Below are 24326 nucleotides of genomic sequence, written 5' to 3' on the forward strand. Positions count from 1 at the left end.
ACTACTTTCATATATTCAAATACCTTTCGGTTATTCTCGACGATTCATGAACAATTATATGTATGTATATATATATATATATGTACAAGTAAAAATGACTTTGCTACAGTAAAACACTATTTGCTACAGTAAAACACTATTTGCTACAGTAAAACCGTATTTTGCTACAGCGCTACAGTGAAACCGTATTTTGCTACAGTGATTTGCTACAGTACCACTATTTGCTGCAGTAAAACACTATTTGCTGCAGTAAAACACTATTTGCTACAGTACACTATTTGCTACAGTAAACACTATTTGATGTCGACGAACTAGCAAACAAAAACAGGATAAGGCGGCCATGCGATCGCATGGCAAAAACACTGAAAACTCATGCGATCGCATGGGGTACTGTAGCATGCCACATACTATAAAAACTCGATTTCGTTCAGTTGTTTCTTCAATAATTTTACTCCGTATATATTTAAATTATATATTATTATTATTATTATTATTATTATTATTATTATTATTATTATTATTATTAAGATTAATATTATTATTAATCTTATCATTATTAGTAGTATTAGTATTAGTATTATTATTATTATTTATACATAAAATACTACGACGAGGTCATGAGCGTGTCACTTTCAAAATGGGTTTTCAAACGGGATAGAGCTAATGAAATTATGGGTTTTAAATATGGAAGTTATGGGTAATATTTATGGGTATTATTCGCAAGATAAACCTAGTGTTTATCATCTCTGTTGCGTCTACGTACTTTCCTGCAATATTGGATCACAATATTGATACGTGAGCATTCATATCTTATTTTTATACATTAATTGTGTATCCATGTCTAGTGCTCGAGTATATATATTTATGCATGCTTGTATGCTAAATTTTGTCGTTAAACAGTTATGATGAATCATGAAGTAAATACATATATTACTGATAAAAGGTATATGATATGCATGTTTTTGGAAAGCTGGCGAAAAATCAATAACATTTCATTTAGAAATCGCGTAATTTCGGTGAACGAATTAAAAGATATGATCAACTGAATTATGATTGACATTGATTGAAATTGCTTTTGAAACTTGTTTGTAAGAATGATAAATTGGATTTTTGAATATTACCAACCAAGTAAATGAATCCATATATAAGGCACATCTCGTTTTGTTGAATTATTGTCAAAATTGACTTTTTGAAACGACTTTGGATAACTTTTGTATGTCGATCTCGAGCATTAGGATTATGATACACTATGACCTGACCTAACTTGATAGACATTTATTGACCAACATATGTTCTCTAGGTTGAGATCTACAGTTATTTGGTAATCCGAGATTTAGTCACATTTTGGTGAACGACTTTATATGCTGCTAAGGTGAGTTTCATTTGCTCCCTTTTTAAATGCTTTTGCAATCTATATTTTGGGGTTGAGAATACATGCACTTTATTTTAAACGCAATGGATACAAGTACATACTAAATTCTACACTGAGTTTGAACCAAAAATCCCTTAGCTTTGGTAACTAGTAACTGTCGGTTATAAGAACCGATGGGCGCGAATAGAGGTATATGGATCCATAGGGCTTGATATCCCCGTCCGAGCTAGAGCGCTAGCCTTTTAACGGACGTATTCTATTTGAGAAGCGTACACGTTGGTTTGCGTGTATTATTAAGATGATTATACAAAGGGTATAAAATATATATACGTTAAGTTTAGTTACCAGGGTGCTCAATTTCGTAGAATATTTTGATAAACGTTTCTGGATAAAACAACTGAAAACTTGTGATTCACCTTTACATACAGATTATACGAAACAATAAAACTATGAACTCACCAACCTTTGTGTTGACACTTGTTAGTATATTTATTCTCAGGTTTACTAGAAGTCTTCCGCTGTTGCTTATATGTTAGACAAGCTATGTGCATGGAGTCTTACATGACATACTTTTCAAGAAAACGTTGCATTCACCAAATAATTACCATGTATCTTATTTTGACTGCATTGTCAACGGAAGTACTATTGTAAACTATTATTTACGGTGATTGTCTATATGTAGAAATCATCAGATGTCGAAAACCTTTGATTTAAATATTCATTTATGGTGTGCCTTTTCAAAAGAATGCAATGTTTACAAAACGTATCTGATGTCGTGCGAGGTGTATATAAAATAGTTTATATTTTACTAGGAAAAACTATTAAATACGCTACAATTTTACACAAGATATTTATTTATTTATAGAATGGATATACTTAAACCTTGCTACAACACTTATAGGCAGTGTACCTAATCGTACAGTAGTGTAGTTTTTAGTAAGTCCGGTTCGTTCCACAGGGAATCTTTTTTAAACAAAGCTCAACGCTATATTAGTTTACTTTTATAAAAATACAAATATATATATAAGTAATATTATTATTATAAAGGGGGGTTTTTACCGTTTAATGACCGGTTTGTCGATTTTAAAACTTTAGTCGCAGTTAAAACCAAATGTAAAATATTAAATAAATAAAAGACTTAAATTAAAGAATGAAGTAAATAACGATAAATGAAATTACGAATAATAAAAGTGCGATAAAATAAACTTGCGATAATTAAAAAGTACGATAATTAAAAGTGCGATTAAATACAATAACAATAAAAATGCGATAATTAGAAGTGCAATTAAATATAAAATAAAGGAAATTAAATATGAAATAAAAGAATTATGCTTATTTAAACTTCCGTAATCATGATGTTTGACGTGTTGATTTTAGTTTTATGCCCATGGGTTAATTGTCCTTTGTCCTGGATTATTTAATATGTCCGTCTGGTTTTTGTCCATAACAGTCCATCAGTCGTAAATATAAAGTGCGAGTGTCCTCGTCAAATTATTCTTATACCCGAAGTTAAATATTCCAACTAATTGGGGATTCGAATTGTAACAAGGTTTTAATACTTTGTTTAATGAATACACCAGGTTATCAACTGCGTGTAAACCAAGGTTTTACTACTTTGTTAACAATTACACCAATTACCCTTGAATGTAATTTCACCCCTGTTTTAATTATTCTAGTGGCTATTAATCCATTCCCGTATCCGGTTAAATGAACGATTATTCGTACATATAAATACCCCGCCCATCGTGTCCGATCGAGTGTATATGGTAATTTATAGGGACGCCCAATTGTAAATCTTTATATTAACATTAATAAACTATCATTTAGTTAAACAAATATAAAGCCCATTAATAGCCAATAGTCTAATTTCCACAAGTGTCGTTCTTTTGTCCAAACCCCAATTATGGTACAAAGCCCAATTACCCAATTTTAGTAATTAGCCCAACATCATGATTACTTCGTTTTAAATAAGCATAATAATAACTTAGCTACGAGACATTAATGTAAAAAGGTTGAACATAACTTACAATGATTAAAAATAGCGTAGCGTTACACGGACAGAATTTTGACTTACACCCTTACAACATTTGCTAACATACCCTTATTATTAGAATTATAATTAAAATTAAAATATAAATTATAAATATAAATATAAATTTTACGTATGAGGAGAAGAAGAAAAAAATGGATATTTGCGATCAGAATTCGGTTGGCTTTATAGGCATTTTTTCATTTTGGGGCTCCGCGACTCGCGGCCAATTTTGCCTTCAAACTCCGCGAGTCGCGGAGGTTACTTTTACAGCTCAGAGGAGTTTGGCTCTTTGTTTACCGACGGTTTATAATATATATATAATATATATATAATTAATATAATTAATTATATATTATATTATATTTATATACATAGTTAACTTGTAATTTTTAGTCCGTTGCGTCGAGCGTTAAGAGTTGACTCTGGTCCCGGTTCCGGATTTTCGAACGTCCTTGCGTACAGTTTAATATCTTGTACTTTGCGTTTTGAATCTTGTACTCTTGTAATTTCGAGATGTTTCTTATCAATAATTGGAACCTCTTTGATTGTCTTTTGTACTTTTGAGCTTTTTGGTCGTTTGCGTCTTCAATTCGTCGAATCTGTCTTTTGTCTTCACCTTTTATTATTTAAACGAATATCACTTGTAAATAGAACAATTGCAACTAAAAGCTTGTCTTTCTTGAGAAATAATGCTATGAAATATATGTTCGTTTTTAGCATTATCAAATATTCCCACACTTGAGCGTTGCTTGTCCTCAAGCAATATCGTCTTGAAATACTAGAATCACTTCTTTATTCTTCACACTTTGTACATCAGTGATTTCTATACGGCGGTATAAACAATGGTAGTAACGATATGGTTTACAGTCCCACATGACTATAAAAATTTAGATCCATTAAGGAAATTGGATCTTTATGAAAACATTTGATCTTTTGAAAATTAAATCTAGTTTTTACCCTAGATAAGTTTTCCGGGATAACCCTTTACCGGTGTTTGCAAAATATTTTTGTGGGTTTGGTGGGTTTCAGATTTGAAAATTTTAGCTCAAACCTGCGGTTTTGTGTCACCCACTTGCTAACCTTGTATTTGGAATGCAACACGTCCAGTTTACTTGTCCCGTATATTACCTTTCGGTAAACTACCGTCCGGTTGAAAGGAAAGCGTTGAACAAGCAACTGTTAAGGCAATGTCCCCTGACATGCTTTTAGTTATGGTCTATAACGTGTCGGACGCAATTACTATCCTTGGTAGGAGCAATAGTAAAGCTCACCCTTATAATTTTTCGGTATGGCACAAGGTCCTGTCTTTGACCACTATGCAACCACCGTTCTTACGGTTGACACCCGATTTGGTTCAGGTGACCTAATGAATTCCAGGTGAATTCCTAGGATTTTACGTTCAATGGTAATGAACGCATTGAAAATAGGGTTTTCAGAAAACAAATCGGTTTATAATTTTGATCAAAATATTTTCTCGTTCAAGCTCGAGTTTAGATATCATTGAATTCCATGAGTTTGAATTCTCAATCTTTAAGGTCAATCTCTAGGATTGAGTAATATCAGGCTTAAAAGCTGATTTTTAATCTTTAAGGAGATTATCCTTTCTGGGGATCTGATTTATTAGTCTTATCCAGCTAATTTGCATGGTGCCCCCCCCCATTGTACAAGATAAATCCTTCTCATGGTTAGGATAAATCTGACCACTTGGCGACCCTGTTTAATGCTGAGGTCCGTGGATTTCCTGCTGATTTTAGTGATGACTTTTCTAGATTTTTCGTCAACCTACAGCTGGTCTGGACGACAACTTCATGACCTAAATCAAGAGGCGCGTGTCTTTTTCGGAAGACTTTACTTCCTTTTAATGATGGAATTGATTCATCGTGTAGATCCATCTCTTATTTTCTTTCATCGGGTAAAACAGTTTAGTTTAGTCCAAAGCAAAAGTATTTTCAGTTATTTGTTACAGATATATGTGACATATGTTTAAGATAACTTGGTAAATTTTCCCACACTTGGCTTTTATTTTCCTTTTTATCGTCTCTATTCCATTTTAAATGAATTTTAACATTTTAGTTTGTTTCTCAATTTATGTCCTTTTTGAGGTAACAATAATTTCGGTGTTAAAACCTAGTTTTATCGTTCATAAATATGTATAAACATGATTTTTAGTTCATTTAATTGAAAATTTTGAAAAATTTTACTAGAATTGGGTAGCTAGTATATAAGACTAGGGTTTTTTTTTTATCAGAGAGCACTAGATTCTAATACAACTACTGCTTTACTAGTATTTTTAATGGTAACCAAGTGTTTAAGATAAAAATTTTAAAATCCGAAAGAATTTAACCCCTTCCCACACTTAAGATCTTGCAATGCCCTCATTTGCAAGAAATCAGTAACAATTTAAATTATTGAGGGTGATTAGTGTGATAATGATTAAATTTTTACCAAAGTTTCCAAATATATTGGCGTTTGTTTGCTGAATGATAAATGGTGCACATCATTTGTTCATTCCGTCTTGTTGTTATTTCACATATATTTTGCATCTTGTCGTCAAAATTAGTTGCTTTTGCTGAACTTAATGCCAGTCTTTGAAAATGCGTTGTTTTACCCTGTTGTGTACATAAGATAAACTGCAAACATATATACATATTTTTGAAGTTTGGTATATTACCCCACATTCAAAAATTATTAAAATCTAAGAATAAAAGTTAGACAATTATAAAAATGATTACAATATTAACAAAAGTATTAAACGTATCAATCATTACAAATTACAAAATAAAAAAAAAATAAGTAAACTAAGGATGATATTGGTACCAATAGGGGTTCCAGGCATAACCATAGGTGCTATAGAATGCTTCGGCAGGGTTATACGTAGGATATGGTGGCTGCATCTCTATAGACCAGGGAGGGAAAATGGGTTTCGGTGTAGGAATATAGTTTCTACCTATATGTTGGCAATGAGCTATGATTTGGTTCTGATGAACTTGCCAATCTTCAAATGCTCTCTGTCTAGCATTTTCGTATTCCTTAGAAGCTATAAACCTTTGCATTTCTTGCATCTCATTCCCCCCTCCTACATTACCTTGCTGTTGGTTTCTCTCCACTTGTGGATGTCTACCATGGTATCGTACTGCGGCGTTATTTCGCCTCTTCAAAACTTTCGCACCATGGTATACATTTAAACCTATAGTATCGCGGGGTTCTGGTTCTTCTACTAATAATCCCCCCCGACTTATATCCACACCGAGATATTCACCAATCAAAGTAATAAAAATACCACCTCCTATTATGCTATGCGGTCGCATCCCCCGAACCATAGCTGATAAATAATAACCCACACAATATGGTATACTTACAGTGCTTTGTGGGTCTCGAATACACATATGGTAAAACAAATCCTGTTCATTTACTTTTTCCTTGTTCTTACCCCTTTGTGTAATCGAATTAGCTAAAAACCTATGTATCACTCTTAATTCTGCTCTATCTATATCCAAATAAGAGTAATTTCCCCCTTTGAAACGGTGATGGCTTGTTATTTGACTCCACACACCGTGTGTATCAAAATTTTCATCTATCTTTCTACCGTTTAGTATCAATCCTCTACAATCGGCAGACGCTAACTCCTCAGGCGTATATATACGTAAAGCCTGAGCCATGTCCAGTAAAGACATGTGGCGCATCGAACCGCCTAACAAAAATCTAATAAAAGAACGATCGGTTAAACTAGCTACCCGATCATTCAACTCTATACTACATAACAATTCTTCACACCATACTTTATATACAGGTCTACGTATGGTGAATAAACGTACCCATTCATTAAAAGAAGAATTACCATACCTCTGTACAAGTAATTCCCTAATTGGCCCGGCCAATTCTACAGCTTCTAAGGGTCCCCATTCTATGACCCTCGGTACCTCAACAACCTTAGAATGAAGAGTATGCAAACCCCTTTGGTATTTTGGATAATCTATCCAAAGTCTGTCAAATCTCAGGTTCGGGTGCAACTCTTCCAAGTGCATATCAGAAAAGGTCATGACTGGATGAGGTATATCCTGCTTGTAGTAGTTATCCACCTCCTGTTGTTTCAAATTCTCAGCAGGAGCATTGCGGGCTTGGGATGAAGATTCACCCCTTTCATTCTGCAAAACACATCAAACACAATTTTTGTGCATCCAAATATGCATTAGTGTCAGCAAAATCATCAATCAAAATAATTACAATGACATTATCAATTTATATCAAACTTAAGCTTATTTTCATATTTTCATCAAATCTACACTTTTTCAAATAAGCATATACGAAAATGTTCGCCAAGTTTATAAGCATTCAACTCAAATAACATGTCAAAATAATCATTACTAGCAATTAAACAAGTCTCAAATGGCATTATCTTTCAAAAATCAAGTTCATGAATTTTAGACTTGAAAAAGTCCACTTTAATTCTCAAAATCATGTTTAGGCTCAAAGTTTGGATCATTTAACTACCTAGACATGTTACACTACTCAATTTAGCAACAATTCATGACAAAAATCGGCCATAACCTGTTTATATCAAAAAGTCCCAAATTTCTCAAGAACACAAACCCTAGATTATTCTAAATGTGAAGTTTAAGGCTTCTAATCATGTTAAACAGCATCAATCTAGGTTATACAAGCATAATACATAAACAATTTAAGCCTAATTACACTAAAAAGCATCAAAATCAAATTGGGAAAAAAAATGACTCAAGAACACCAAATTTCGGATTAAATGGTGTTTAGGTGTAGAAATTTACCGTTTTTCTTGAGTAATTCTTAGATAGCATCCTTCTCAACATGATTTTAGCAAAAGATTTGGTGATTAACGGTTAAAAATTGTGATTTTGGGGTGTATTTTTCGGGTTTTTCGCGTGCAGTTTTTCGCAGGTTTTTATTGTTTTGGGGTTGGGACTGATCTGTTCCAGCTCTTTATATTTTTTTTTTGATTTTTCATCCCTCCGCGACTCGCGGTGAATAACCCTTCAAACTCCGCGAGTCGCGGAGTTTGATATTTTTTTTTTTTTTTTTTTTTTTTATAATCAATAACTTATAAAACAATTAAGTACTTAATTTTAAAATTTTGTTTCCCTTGTTATTTAGGACGAGGTCGTTTCGGATCGATGTCCTAGTCCGTCCCTCGACAAAATTTTAAAATTTGTCTTTTTGTAGCGATTGTTTTAAAAGCTAAGATTTTTGGAGTTTTTTAATGTTTTTGGCATACTTTAATTCAATAAGATTAAAAATAATGATAATAAAAGTTCTCGTCCCTTCCTCGGGTAAAGCAATTTCGGTTCAAAGACCTAGTCTTCAACTTACGACGAATTTTAAAATTTCATATTCTTAACTTAATGAGATAAAGTAAATTTTTGTTTTTAAATTCACATAACTTAAATATAAAATTCAAAATTAATATTAAAAATTCACACCAAACTTAAAATTTAAAATGCATAAAATTAAAAATTTATATTTTAAAAATTAAAAATTTACACCAATCTTAATTTAAAAATTCATATTATAAATTCACACCAAACTTATATTAATTTTTCAAATATTTACAATTTTAAATATATTGTTTTTACAAAGTTTACAATATTAATTTAAGATTTAAATATTAATTTTAAAAACATGGTAAAAATAAAATTAAAAATTTTTTTGGCTTTTTATCCCACTTTAATCAATCAAATATTATCAAAAATATGCGCCCCTCTTTTCGGTAAAGTAATTTTGGTTTCAAGACCTAATTTAACTCATGACGAATTTTTAAAATATTTTGGGTTGATTGTTTAAAGATATTTATACCTTAAGAATAAACGTTAAATTTCGCAGTGATGTAATAAATTTTTGAATGATATCAATAATTTCGGTCGCCAAACCTAATTTTATTTAATACCAATTTAATACTTTTTAGCGAACAAATTAGCGTTTATTATCAAAAGGTTAAAAATAAAAATAAAAATAAAAACTGTACAGACATACATGTGAAATAGATTTCTTAGTTATATGATCTATCCCATTCATAAGATAGTCGGTTTAATTGGTTTTCCATAGCTACATAGGCGTAACCTCGAGCATTCAGTGTCTTTTCTTCTAAACATATGAACGGTCCGTCTCTGCATAAAGTAACAAATTCGGTATTTGAATAGGTTTGATTATTTGAACATTTACCTCCATGTGACCATTTTCCGCATTTGTGACATCGTTCTAAGTGTCGTGCTCTTCTTTTCGCTGCGGATTTTGATTTTCCTTTACCAAATTGTAACTTATTATCTTCGCATCTGGATTCTTTTCTAACTCCGTCCATTCTTTCTCTGATTACTGATACTAATTCACTCGGTAGTATGTCATTATTACGTTTAGTGATCAAAGCGTGTAGCATTAGACCATGGTTTAGTTCACAGTCAGTCTTCATTTCGTAAAAACCTAAAAAAAAAAAATTCAGAATGGGGGGAGAAGACTAGTTCTTTAGGGTCTGCTAGGGAAAGACCATTCGGGTTCCATTTTCGAGAACTACACGAAAACAGACAATCTAACTCTAACAGAAATACATATTATCCTTTAAAGACTTGATTCTCCCCATACTTAGTTAGCTGTGGTGTCGAAATTGTGATTAACTTCGTTGTCGACTTCCATCGGACCATGTATGTAATGTTTAACTCTGTGACCATTAACTTTAAATTCAATCCCATGTGAATTTATTAATTCTATCGTTCCGTATGGGAAAACTCTTTTGACTATGAATGGTCCAGACCATCTTGATTTCAATTTTCCAGGAAATAGCTTGAATCGTGAATTGAAAAGAAGAACTCTGTCTCCTTCTTTAAATTCTTTTGAACTTCTGATTCTTTTATCATGCCATTTCTTCGTTCTTTCTTTATAGATTAACGAATTTTCGTATGCTTCATGTCTTAATTCTTCTAATTCGTTTAGTTGACTTAATCGTAGACGTCCGGCTTCATGTAAATCAAGATTACATGTTTTCAAAGCCCAAAATGCTTTGTGTTCAATTTCTACTGGAAGATGACATGCTTTTCCATAAACAAGTCTAAAAGGTGTGGTTCCAATTGGAGTTTTATAGGCTGTTCTAAAAGCCCAGAGTGCATCCTCCAATTTAATGGACCATTCCTTTGGATTTGATCCTACGGTTTTCTCTAGAATACGTTTTAAAGCTCGGTTGGTATTTTCAACTTGTCCACTTGTTTGTGGATGATATGCGGTGGAGATTTTATGAGTTACTCCATAACATTTAAGAACTTTCTCAAGTTGATTATTACAGAAATGAGTACCCCGATCACTTATTAAAGCTTTCGGTGTTCCAAACCTTGCAAAAAGATGTTTTAAAAAGTTGACTACGACTCGTGCATCGTTAGTTGGGAGAGCTTGTGCTTCCGCCCATTTAGATACATAATCAATGGCTACGAGTATATATAGATTATTATGAGATTTTGGAAATGGACCCATAAAGTCAATACCCCAAATGTCAAATACTTCACATACTTGGATGACATTTTGTGGCATTTCATCACGTTGACTTATTTTTCCGGCCCTTTGACAAGCATCACAGGATTTGCAAAGAAGGTGTGCGTCTTTGTAAATTGTAGGCCAATAGAATCCAGTATCATAAACTTTTCTTGCTGTTAGTTGAGGCCCATAATGCCCTCCTGTTGGTCCTGTGTGACAATGGTTTAAAATTTTACTAGCTTCATCTCCAAATACACATCGGCGTATTATTCCATTGGGACAACTTTTAAACAGGTGTGGATCTTCCCAGAAATAGTGTTTTATATCATTGAAGAATTTCTTTCGTCTTTGGTATGATAATCCTTTTTCAAGGAATCCACAAACTAAGTAGTTTGCATAGTCTGCAAACCATGGGATTTCTTTATAATCTATCTTCAATAGATATTCATCAGGAAAGTTGTCTTGTATGGCTGATTCATTTAGAACTTCTAATTCGGGATTTTCAAGACGAGAAAGATGATCAGCGGCGAGATTTTCTGCTCCTCTTTTATCTCGGATTTCAATATCAAACCCTTGTAAGAGTAAGATCCAACGGATTAATCTTGGTTTAGCATCTTGTTTTGAAAATAGGTATCTAAGAGCAGAATGGTCGGTATAGACCACCGTTTTTGCTAGAACGAGATATGATCGAAATTTGTCAAAAGCAAAGACAATAGCAAGGAGTTCTTTTTCAGTAGTTGTATAGTTCGTTTGTGCTCCTTGTAATGTCTTACTAGCATAATATATAGGTTGAAATCGTTTTTCAATCCTTTGTCCTAAAACGGCTCCCATTGCAAAATCACTTGCATCGCACATTAGTTCAAATGGTAGATTCCAATTTGGCGTTATCATGATCGGCGCATTAGTGAGTTTCTCTTTAAGAATATTAAAAGATTTGATACACTCATCTGAAAAGATGAATGGCGCATCCTTTTCTAGGAGTTTATTCATAGGAGTGGCAATTTTAGAAAAATCTTTTATGAAACGTCGGTAAAAACCGGCATGCCCTAGAAAACTCCTAACTCCTCTAACATTGGTGGGATGTGGAAGTTTAGCAATTACATCTACTTTAGCTCTATCCACTTCAATTCCTTCTTTTGAAATTTTATGTCCAAGAACGATGCCTTCTTTAACCATGAAATGGCATTTCTCCCAATTAAGTACTAGATTTGATTTTTCGCATCTAATTAGCATTCGTTCCAGATTAACTAGACATGATTTAAATGTATCACCGAAGACTGAAAAGTCATCCATGAATACTTCCATGCATTCTTCTATCATGTCGTGAAAAATCGCCATCATACACCTTTGAAAGGTTGCAGGGGCGTTACAAAGTCCAAATGGCATGCGTTTGTAAGCAAAAGTACCATAAGGGCACGTGAATGTGGTTTTCTCTTGATCTTCGGGTGCTATTGGAATTTGAAAATATCCGGAAAATCCATCTAGAAAACAATAGTAACTATTTCCGGCTAATCTTTCCAACATTTGATCTATGAAAGGTAAGGGAAAGTGATCTTTTCTGGTGGCGTCATTTAATTTTCTATAATCAATACATACACGCCATCCTGTTACAGTCCTAGTAGGAATAAGCTCATTTTTCTCATTTGTAATGACAGTCATGCCACCCTTCTTAGGCACGCATTGAACTGGGCTTACCCATGGACTATCAGAGATTGGATAAATTAAACCTGCATCTAGCAGTTTAATAATCTCTTTCTTAACTACATCTTGCATATTAGGATTTAGTCTTCGTTGGCGTTGCACATACGTTTTATGACCTTCTTCCATAAGGATTTTATGTGTGCAATACGAAGGACTTATTCCTTTAATATCATGAATCTTCCATGCAATGGCTGGTTTATGAGCTTTCAACACAGAAATGAGTTGTGATTTCTCATTTTCAGTAAGAGAAGACGATATTATTACAGGTAATTCAGATTCACCATGTAAATAAGCATATTCCAAATGGTTTGGAAGTGGCTTTAACTCTAATTTCGGAGGTTCTTCTATCGATGATTTGTATCGATATCTGTCTTCTTCTTTTAGCATTTGAATTTCTTCTGTTGTTGGTTCATATCCATTAGCTATAAGTGTAGCTAACATTTCAGCTTCATCAATTGGTTCATTACCTTCTCCTAAAGAGCATTCTCCTGTTCCTTGTAATTCTGGAAATTCTTCTAATAATTCTGCATGTGCATCTATAGTTTGAATATAATAACATGTATCATCTGCAGATTGTGGTTGTTGCATTGCTCTATCAACTGAAAAGGTAACACTCTCATCCTCTATACTTAGGGTCAGTTTCTTACCGAACACGTCTATCATTGCTTTAGCCGTGTTTAAGAATGGTCTTCCTAATATGAGAGGAACTTGAGAATCTTCTTCCATGTCCAGAACAACAAAATCTACTGGAAATACTAAAGTACCAACTTTAACTAGCATGTTTTCCATTATCCCTCTAGGATATTTTATTGATCTATCGGCTAGTTGTATGCTTATTCTGGTTGGTTTCAATTCTCCAAGGTCTAGTTTAGCGTATAGTGAATACGGCATTAGATTTATACTAGCACCTAAATCTGCTAATGCTTCTATTGAACTAAGACTACCCAAAAAACATGGAATTGTGAAACTTCCTGGATCAGATAGTTTTTCTGGTATCTTATTCAACAGCACTGCTGAACAATTAGCATTCATAGTAACAGCCGAGAGTTCTTCCATTTTCTTTCTATTTGAGATTAGATCTTTCAAGAATTTAGCATATCTAGGCATTCCTGAAATCACATCAATGAAAGGAAGATTTACATTTATCTGTTTAAACATATCCAAAAATTTGGATTGCTCGGCTTCAAGTTTCTCTTTCTTCATTTTACTCGGGTAAGGAAGTGGTGGTTGATATGGTTTAACATAAGGTTTATCCTTAACTGTGTTATCTTCATTAACCTTTTCAACTACCGGTTCTTTTTCCTTATCTTGATCAGGTTGTGGTTCTTGTGGAGTAGGAATGGTTTCATCAGAAGTTACAGGTATTTCAGGTGGTTTAAGTGTTGTTCCACTTCTTGTGGTAATGGCTTTAGCTGTTTCATTTCGGGGGTTAGCATTTGTATCGCTCGGTAAACTTCCCAGTTTTCTTTCACCTATTAACCTTGCTAGGTTACTTACTTCTTGTTCTAGATTTTGAATAGAAGCTTGTTGATTTCTAAATGCTTGAGCATTTTGTTCATTGGTTTGTTTCTGAGATGTGAAAAACTGCGTTTGAGTTTCAACTAGCTTTGTCATCATATCTTCTAAATTCGGCTTTTTATCATCTGTTTGTTGTGGTGGTTTGTTTTGAAAATTTGGTCTTTGCTGATTGTAATTATTATTGGATACTTGTTGATTGCTAGGACCTTGTTGGTTGTTGTATGGAATATTTCGGTTATAATTCTGGTTTTGATTGTAAATCGGTCTTGGCGGTTGATAATTATTCTGATAATTATTTCCAGGCCTTTGGTTTATGTATGAAATATTCTCTCTTTGTTCCATTGTTAATTCAATACTGAGACAATCTTTTGTCAAATGTGGTCCTCCACACTGCTCACAACTAATTCGTATTGAGTAAATATCCTTAGTCATCTTTTCCATTCGTCTCTCCACAGCATCTATCTTTACGGAAATGGAATCTAAGTCATGGCTAGAATCGGCTCTAGCTGCTTTAGATGATCTAACGATGTCTTTTTCTTGGTGCCACTCATGTGAGTGGGAACCAGTGTTATCAACAATTTTGTAAGCATCAGTTTCGGTTTTCTTCATAATAGAACCACCAGCTGCTATATCTATGTCTTTCCTTGTAGTGATGTCGCATCCTTGGTAGAATATTTGTACTATTTGACAGGTGTCTAAACCATGTTGCGGACATCCTCTTAACAACTTTCCATATCTTTTCCATGCCTCATATAGAGTTTCATTTGGCTTCTGTGTAAACGTAACAATTTCTGCTTGAAGTCTTACGGCTTTAGATGCAGGAAAGAATTGTTTAAGAAATTTGTCAACTAAAACATCCCATGTATCAATCGCCCCTTCAGGTAACGATTCCAACCAATCTTTGGCTTCTCCCTTTAAAGTCCAGGGAAATAACATGAGATATATCTGTTCATCCTCCACTTCTCGGATTTTAAATAGTGTGCAGATCCTATTAAAGGTACGTAGATGTTCATTTGGATCTTCCTTCGACGCACCACTAAATTGGCATTGATTAGTCACCATGTGTAGAATTTGTCCTTTGATTTCATAATCTGGCGCATTAATGTCTGGATGAGTAATTGCGTGACCTTGGCCAGTGCGTTTAGCTCTCATTCGGTCTTCCATACTTAAAGGTTCCAGATTCTCCATAATTGAATTTGTTGAATCGGTATCACTAGATGATTCTGATTTAATGGTTCGTTCCTCAACAATCTCTGTTTGAATGATTGGTGGTTCCGGAGGAAAGTTTAGGGGTTCAGGATCTATGAACCGTTCCTGAATATTCTCCGGATTCTCAATTGTGAGGTCGGGTTCAAAAAATGGATTATCGGAAATTTGAACTGAAGTACTTGGTCTACTGGATGACGATTCTAAAGAAAAATCAACGGCAGTTATATTTGCTAAATGTCTTGATCTAGTTACAGGTGGTGAACGTACAAAAGGTGGTGAACGTCTTGCTCGGTGCATTCACTGAATATCCTATTAGTTTTTAAAAGGAAAGAAAAATTATAATAAGTTATCCAACCAATAGACTTTTCTGATTTTGCCCACGTTTTGAATAGCCAAAAGATGCAGCAGAGGGGCAGGATTCGTTTGGTCTCAATATAATTGAGGATTGTTTGGCTCCAATAACCCGGTCCACGTACAAATCCAACTATTACTACGAACCAGAAAATTTTGATGTCTATCAATTTAACCACTTAAAATAAATTTTCGTAATTTTAAGAAATTTAGATAAGAAGTAGAATAAAAATCTATGTCCTAAAACTAAAATAGCGAGAAATAAGAAAGAAAAAGAGTTCGTCGAAAAAGGTCGAAAAAGAAAAAAAAAATGGTTGAAAAATAAAAGGTGACGGGAAAATAAAAGAAACTTATAAAAACTTAAAAATACTTGACTAACCTATCCTTATTACTACAACTAACTTAAAATTATAATCGCAAATTGAAATTACTAATTGGAATGATAATTGATACATAGTAAAAGGTGTCTAAAAATATTAAAGCTTACAGGAAAAACTAAATCCCAAATGGAAATAACTTAAAAAGAAACTAAAACTTAAAAAGGCGTCGCAAAATTCTAAAGTACCTAAATCTTAGTCTAGAGAAAAAGCACTTAAGGAATTCTACGGCAAAGCCTAAAAATCTAGGAGTAAAAATGACTATGGCAAAAACTAAGTTTAAAATTAAATATGAGCTAAAAATACAAAAGTTATGCTACAACGATTAAAAAGGGACAAAATTTAAAAATATACAAAAAGTTGTAAAAAGTACAATTTTTATAAAAATATTATTTTTATATTATTTATTTATTAAAACTATTAATTTAACAATTTAATAAAACTAATTAATACTAAATACATAAATTAAATAAAAAGTAAAAGTTAAAATAAAATTAATTATAATAATAATAATAATTAGGGTTAATAATAATAATAATTATTAAATAACCCGTAATTAATGCTGAATTAGGGTTCTGTCTCGTGTCAGAGTCACTCCGCGAGTTGCGGTATTTAAAACATCAAACCCCGCGAGTCGCGGGGTTCAGAATTTCAACTGACAGGTTTAATTTCAACGCGTTTTTCTTTATTTATTTTTTTTTATTTTCTGTTTTCTGTTTTTATATAAATAAAAGATATTTAAATAAAACTTATATTTTTATAAACTAAAATAAAAATAAAGAAACTTAATAAACTTAAATATTTAACAAAATCTTAAAAATACTTATATTTTTGTTTTTCTTTTTATATTTTCGAATATTTAAAACGTATTTTTACAAAAGCGACTTTTAATAAAAGTTAACTAAAAATCTTTTTTTTTTTTTATATTAGCGTTGCGCTTCCGGCGTTTAGAAAGTTCCCCGGCAGCGGCGCCAAAAATACTTGATGTCGTGCGAGGTGTATATAAAATAGCTTATATTTTACTAGGAAAAACTATTAAATACGCTACAATTTTACACAAGATATTTATTTATTTATAGAATGGATATACTTAAACCTTGCTACAACACTTATAGGCAGTGTACCTAATCGTACAGTAGTGTAGTTTTTAGTAAGTCCGGTTCGTTCCACAATGAATCTTTTTTAAACAAAGCTCAACGCTATATTAGTTTACTTTTATAAAAATACAAATATATATATAAGTAATATTATTATTATAAAGGGGGGTTTTTACCGTTTAATGACCGGTTTGTCGATTTTAAAACTTTAGTCGCAGTTAAAACCAAATGTAAAATATTAAATAAATAAAAGACTTAAATTAAAGCATGAAGTAAATAACGATAAATGAAATTACGAATAATAAAAGTGCGATAAAATAAACTTGCGATAATTAAAAAGTACGATAATTAAAAGTGCGATTAAATACAATAACAATAAAAATGCGATAATTAGAAGTGCAATTAAATATAAAATAAAGGAAATTAAATATGAAATAAAAGAATTATGCTTATTTAAACTTCCGTAATCATGATGTTTGACGTGTTGATTTTAGTTTTATGCCCATGGGTTAATTGTCCTTTGTCCTGGATTATTTAATATGTCCGTCTGGTTTTTGTCCATAACAGTCCATCAGTCGTAAATATAAAGTGCGAGTGTCCTCGTCAAATTATTCTTATACCCGAAGTTAAATATTCCAACTAATTGGGGATTCGAATTGTAACAAGGTTTTAATACTTTGTTTAATGAATACACCAGGTTATCAACTGCGTGTAAACCAAGGTTTTACTACTTTGTTAACAATTACACCAATTACCCTTGAATGTAATTTCACCCCTGTTTTAATTATTCTAGTGGCTATTAATCCATTCCCGTATCCGGTTAAATGAACGATTATTCGTACATATAAATACCCCGCCCATCGTGTCCGATCGAGTGTATATGGTAATTTATAGGGACGCCCAATTGTAAATCTTTATATTAACATTAACAAACTATCATTTAGTTAAACAAATATAAAGCCCATTAATAGCCCATAGTCTAATTTCCACAAGTGTCGTTCTTTTGTCCAAACCCCAATTATGGTACAAAGCCCAATTACCCAATTTTAGTAATTAGCCCAACATCATGATTACTTCGTTTTAAATAAGCATAATAATAACTTAGCTACGAGACATTAATGTAAAAAGGTTGAACATAACTTACAATGATTAAAAATAGCGTAGCGTTACACGGACAGAATTTCGACTTACACCCTTACAACATTTGCTAACATACCCTTATTATTAGAATTATAATTAAAATTAAAATATAAATTATAAATATAAATATAAATTTTACGTATGAGGAGAAGAAGAAAAAAATGGATATTTGCGATCAGAATTCGGTTGGCTTTATAGGCATTTTTTCATTTTGGGGCTCCGCGACTCGCGGCCAATTTTGCCTTCAAACTCCGCGAGTCGCGGAGGTTACTTTTACAGCTCAGAGGAGTTTGGCTCTTTGTTTACCGACGGTTTATAATATATATATAATATATATATAATTAATATAATTAATTATATATTATATTATATTTATATACATAGTTAACTTGTAATTTTTAGTCCGTTGCGTCGAGCGTTAAGAGTTGACTCTGGTCCCGGTTCCGGATTTTCGAACGTCCTTGCGTACAATTTAATATCTTGTACTTTGCGTTTTGAATCTTGTACTCTTGTAATTTCGAGACGTTTCTTATCAATAATTGGAACCTCTTTGATTGTCTTTTGTACTTTTGAGCTTTTTGGTCGTTTGCGTCTTCAATTCGTCGAATCTGTCTTTTGTCTTCACCTTTTATTATTTAAACGAATATCACTTGTAAATAGAACAATTGCAACTAAAAGCTTGTCTTTCTTGAGAAATAATGCTATGAAATATATGTTCGTTTTTAGCATTATCAGTATCATATAGAGGTCAAATACCTCTCAATGAAATCAAGGAATGACGTATTGTCCATATGGATTTGGAGCGATCGTCACATATTCAAACTATAGATTCACATGCAGAATTGTTAGAAGAATTTCCAGAATTACAAGGAACAGGAGAATGTTCTTTAGGAGAAAGTACTGAACCAATTGATGAAGCTGAAATGTTAGCTACACTAATAGCTAATGGATATGAACCAACAACAGAAGAAATTCAAATGCTAAAAGAAGAAGACAGATATCGATATAAATCATCGATAGAAGAACCACCGAAATTAGAGTTAAAGCCACTTCCAAATCATTTGGAATACGCTTATTTACATGGTGAATCTGAATTACCTGTAATAATATCGTCTTCTCTTACTGAAAATGAGAAATCACAACTCATTTCTGTGTTGAAAGCTCATAAACCAGCCATTGCATGGAAGATTAATGATATAAAAGGAATAAGTCCTTCGTATTGCACACATAAAATCCTTATGGAAGAAGGTCATAAAACGTATGTGCAACACCAACGAAGACTAAATCCGAATATGCAAGATGTAGTTAAGAAAGAAATTATTAAACTGCTTGATGCAGGTTTAATTTATCCAATTTCTGATAGTCCATGGGTAAGCCCAATTCAATGCGTGCCTAAGAAGGGTGGCATGACTGTCATCACAAATGAGAAAAATGATCTTATTCCTACTAGGACTGTAACAGGATGGTGTGTATGTATTGATTATAGAAAATTAAATGACGCCACCAGAAAAGATCACTTTCCCTTACCTTTTATTGATCAAATGTTGGAAAGATTAGCCGGAAATAGTTACTATTGTTTTCTTGATGGATTTTCCAGATATTTTCAAATTCCAATAGCACCCGAAGATTAAGAGAAAACCACGTTCACGTGCCCTTATGGTACTTTTGCTTACAAACGCATGCCGTTTGGACTTTGCAACGCCCCTGCAACCTTTCAAAGGTGCATGATGGCGATTTTTCACGACATGATAGAAGAATGCATGGAAGTTTTCATGGATGACTTTTCAGTCTTCGGTGATACTTTTGAAACATGTTTAATTAATCTTGAACGAATGCTTATTAGATGCGAACAATCAAATCTAGTTCTTAATTGGGAGAAATGTCATTTCATGGTTAAAGAAGGCATCGTTCTTGGTCATAAAATTTCAAAGGAAGGAATTGAAGTGGATAGAGCTAAAGTAGATGTAATTGCTAAACTTCCACATCCCACCAATGTTAGAGGAGTTAGGAGTTTTCTAGGGCATGCCGATTTTTACCGACATTTTATAAAAGATTTTTCTAAAATTGCCACTCCTATGAATAAACTCCTAGAAAATGATGCTCCATTCATCTTTTCAGATGAATGCATCAAATCTTTTAATATTCTTAAAGAGAAACTCACTAATGCGCCGATCATGATAACACCAAATTAGAATCTACCATTCGAACTAATGTGCGATGCAAGTGATTTTGCAATGGGAGCCGTTTTAGGACAAAGGATTGAAAAACAATTTCAACCTATTTATTACGCTAGTAAGACGTTACAAGGAGCACAAACAAATTACACAACTACTGAAAAAGAACTCCTTGCTATTGTCTTTGCATTTGACAAATTTCGTTCATATCTCGTTCTAGCAAAAACGGTGGTCTATACCGACCATTCTGCTCTTAGATACCTATTTTCGAAACAAGATGCCAAACCAAGATTAATCCGTTGGATCTTACTCTTACAATAGTTCAATATTGAAATTCGAGATAAAAGAGGAGCAGAAAATCTCGCCGCTGATCATCTTTCTCGTCTTGAAAATCCTGAATTAGAAGTTCTAAATGAATCGACCATACAAGACAACTTTTCTGATGAATATCTATTGAAGATAGATTATATTGAAATTCCATGGTTTGCAGACTATGCAAACTACTTAGTATGTGGATTCCTTGAAAAAGGATTATCGTACCAAAAACGAAAGAAATTCTTCAGTGATATAAAACACTATTTCTGGGAAGATTCACATTTGTTTAAAAGTTGTCCAGATGGAATAATACGCCGATGTGTATTCGGAGATGAAGCTAGTAAAATTTTAAACCATTGTCACACAGGACCAACAGGAGGGCATTATGGGCCTCAACTAACAGCAAGAAAAGTTTATGATGTTGGATTCTATTGGTTTACAATTTACAAAGACGCACACCTTCTTTGCAAATCCTGTGATGCATGTCAAAGGGCCGGAAAAATAAGTCAACGTGATGAAATGCGACAAAATGTCATTCAAGTATGTGAAACATTTGGGGTATTGACTTTATGGGTCCATTTCCAAAATCTCATAATAATTTATACATTCTCGTAGCCATTGATTATGTATCTAAATGGGCGGAAGCACAAGCTCTCCCAACTAACGATGCACGAGTTGTAGTCAACTTTTTAAAACGTCTTTTTGCAAGGTTTGGAACACCGAAAGCTTTAATAAGTGATCGGGGTACTCATTTCTGTAATAATCAACTTGAGAAAGTTCTTAAAAGATATGGAGTAACTCATAAAATCTCCACCGCATATCATCCACAAACAAGTGGACAAGTTGAAAATACTAACCGAGCTTTAAAACGTATTTTAGAGAAAACCGTAGGATCAAATCCGAAGGAATGGTCCATTAAATTGGAGGATGCACTCTGGGATTTTAGAACAGCCTACAAAACTCCAATTGGAACCACACCTTTTAGACTCGTTTACGGAAAAGCATGTCATCTTCCAGTTGAAATTGAACACAAAGCATTTTGGGCTTTGAAGACATGTAATCTTGATTTACATGAAGCTGGACGTCTACGATTAAGTCAATTAAACGAATTAGAAGAATTAAGACAAGAAGCATACGAAAATTCATTAATCTATAAGGAAAGAACAAAGAAATGGCATGATAAAAGAATCAGAAGTTCAAAAGAATTTAAAGAAGGAGATAGAGTTCTTCTTTTCAATTCACGATTCAAGCTATTTCCTGGAAAATTGAAATCAAGATGGTCTGGACCATTCATAGTCAAAAGAGTTTTCCCATACGGAACCGTAGAATTAATAAATTCAAATGGGATTGAATTTAAGGTTAATGGTCACAGAGTTAAACATTACATAGATAGTCCGATGGAAATTGACAACGGAGTTAATCACAATTTCAACACCACAGCTAACTAAGTGTGGGAAGAATCAAGTCTTTAAAGGATAATATGTATTTCTGTTAGAGTTAGATTGTCTGTTTTCGTGTAGTTCTCGAAAATGGAACCCGAATGGTCTTTCCCTAGCAGACCCTAAAGAACTAGTCTTCTCCCCCCATTCTGAATTTTTATTTTTATTTTAGGTTTTTACGAAATGAAGACTTCCTGTGAACTAAACCATGGTCTAATGCTACACGCTTTGATTACTGAACGTAATAATGACGTCCTTCCGAGTGATCTAGTATCAGTAATCAGAGAAAGATTGGACGGAGTAAGAAAAGAATCCAGATGCGAAGATAATAAGTTACAATTTGGTAAAGGAAAATCAAAATCCGCAGCGAAAAGAAGAGCACGACACCTTGAAAGATGTCACAAATGCGGAAAATGGTCACATGGAGGTAAATGTTCAAATAATCAAACCTATTCAAACACCGAATTTGTTACTTTATGCAGAGACGGACCGTTCATATGTTTAGAAGAAAAAACACTGAATGCTCGAGGTTACGCCTATGTAGCTATGGAAAACCAATTAAATCGACTATCTTATGAATGGGATAGATCATATCACTAAGAATATTATCTCACAGGTAAGTTTGTACAGTTTTTATTTTTATTTTTATTTTTTTAACCTTTTGATAATAAACGCTAATTTGTTCGCTATAAAGTATTAAATTGGTATTGAATAAAATTAGGTTGGGTGACCTAAATTATTGATATCATACAAAAATTTATTACATCACTGCGAAATTTAACGTTTATTCTTAAGGTATAAATATCTTTAATCAATCAAACCAAAATATTTCAAAAATTCGTCATGAGTTAAATTAGGTCACGGAACCGAAATTACTTTACCGAAAAGAGGGGCGTATATTTTTGATAATATTTGATTGATTGAAGTGGGATAAAAGCCAAAAAGATTTTTAATTTTATTTTTACGATGTTTTTAAAATTAATATAAAAATCTTAAATTAATATTGTAAACTTTTTAAATTAATATATTTAAAATTGTAAATATTTGAACAATTGATATTTTTAAGTTTGTATGAATAAAAATAAAAATATAATATAAGTTTGGTGTGAATTTATAATATGAATTTTTAATTTAAGTTTGGTGTGAATTTTTAATTTTATGCATTTTAAATTTAAGTTTGGTGTGAATTTAAAAACAAAAATTTACTTTATCTCATTAAGTTAAAAATATGATTTTTAATTCGTCGTAAGTTGAAGACTAGGTCGTTGAACCGAAATTGCTTTACCCGAGGGCGGGATGAGAACTTTTATTATCATTATTTTTAATCTTATTGAATTAAAGTATGCCAAAAACATTAAAAAAAAAACCCGAAAATCTAAGCTTTTAAAACAATAGCTTGAAAAAGGCAAATTTTAAAATTTTGTCGAAGGACGGACTAGGACATTGATCCGAAACGACCTCGTCCTAAAATAAAGGAAAACAAAATTTTAAATTTATTTTATATTTGTTTTATAAGTTAAGGATTATTATTAAAAAAAAAAAAAAACAAACACCGCGACTCGCGGAGTTTGCATTAGCTAAACACCGCGACTCGCGGAGGACCGAAATTACAGAAAAAAATAAAAAGGGCCGAACAGCTCAGTTGCACACACCCACAACTCATTTTACTGCGAAAACAAACGAAAAAACACTCTCAATTTCGTAATTTTTAGCCGTTTTTCATCAAATCTTTTATTATAATCATGTTGAGAAGGATGCTATCAAGGAATTACTCAAGAAAAACGGTAAATTTCTACACCTAAACACCATTTAATCTGAAAATTAGTGTTCTTGAGCAATTTTATACCCAATTCAATTTTGATGCTTTTTAGTGTAATTATGCTTAAATTGTTTATATATTATGTTTGTATAACCTAGATTGATGCTATTTAACATAATTAGAAGCCTTAAACTTCAAATTTTGAGTAATCTAGGGTTTGTGTTCTTGAGCAATTTGGGGCTTTTTGATATAAACAGGTTATGGCCGATTTTTGTCATGAATTGTTGCTAAATTAAGTAGTGTAACATGTTTAGGTAGTTAAATGATCCAAACTTTGAGCCTAAACATGATTTTTGAGAA

This window comes from Rutidosis leptorrhynchoides, chromosome 10 (assembly GCF_046630445.1).
Source record: "Rutidosis leptorrhynchoides isolate AG116_Rl617_1_P2 chromosome 10, CSIRO_AGI_Rlap_v1, whole genome shotgun sequence".
Taxonomy (NCBI): Eukaryota; Viridiplantae; Streptophyta; class Magnoliopsida; order Asterales; family Asteraceae; genus Rutidosis; species Rutidosis leptorrhynchoides.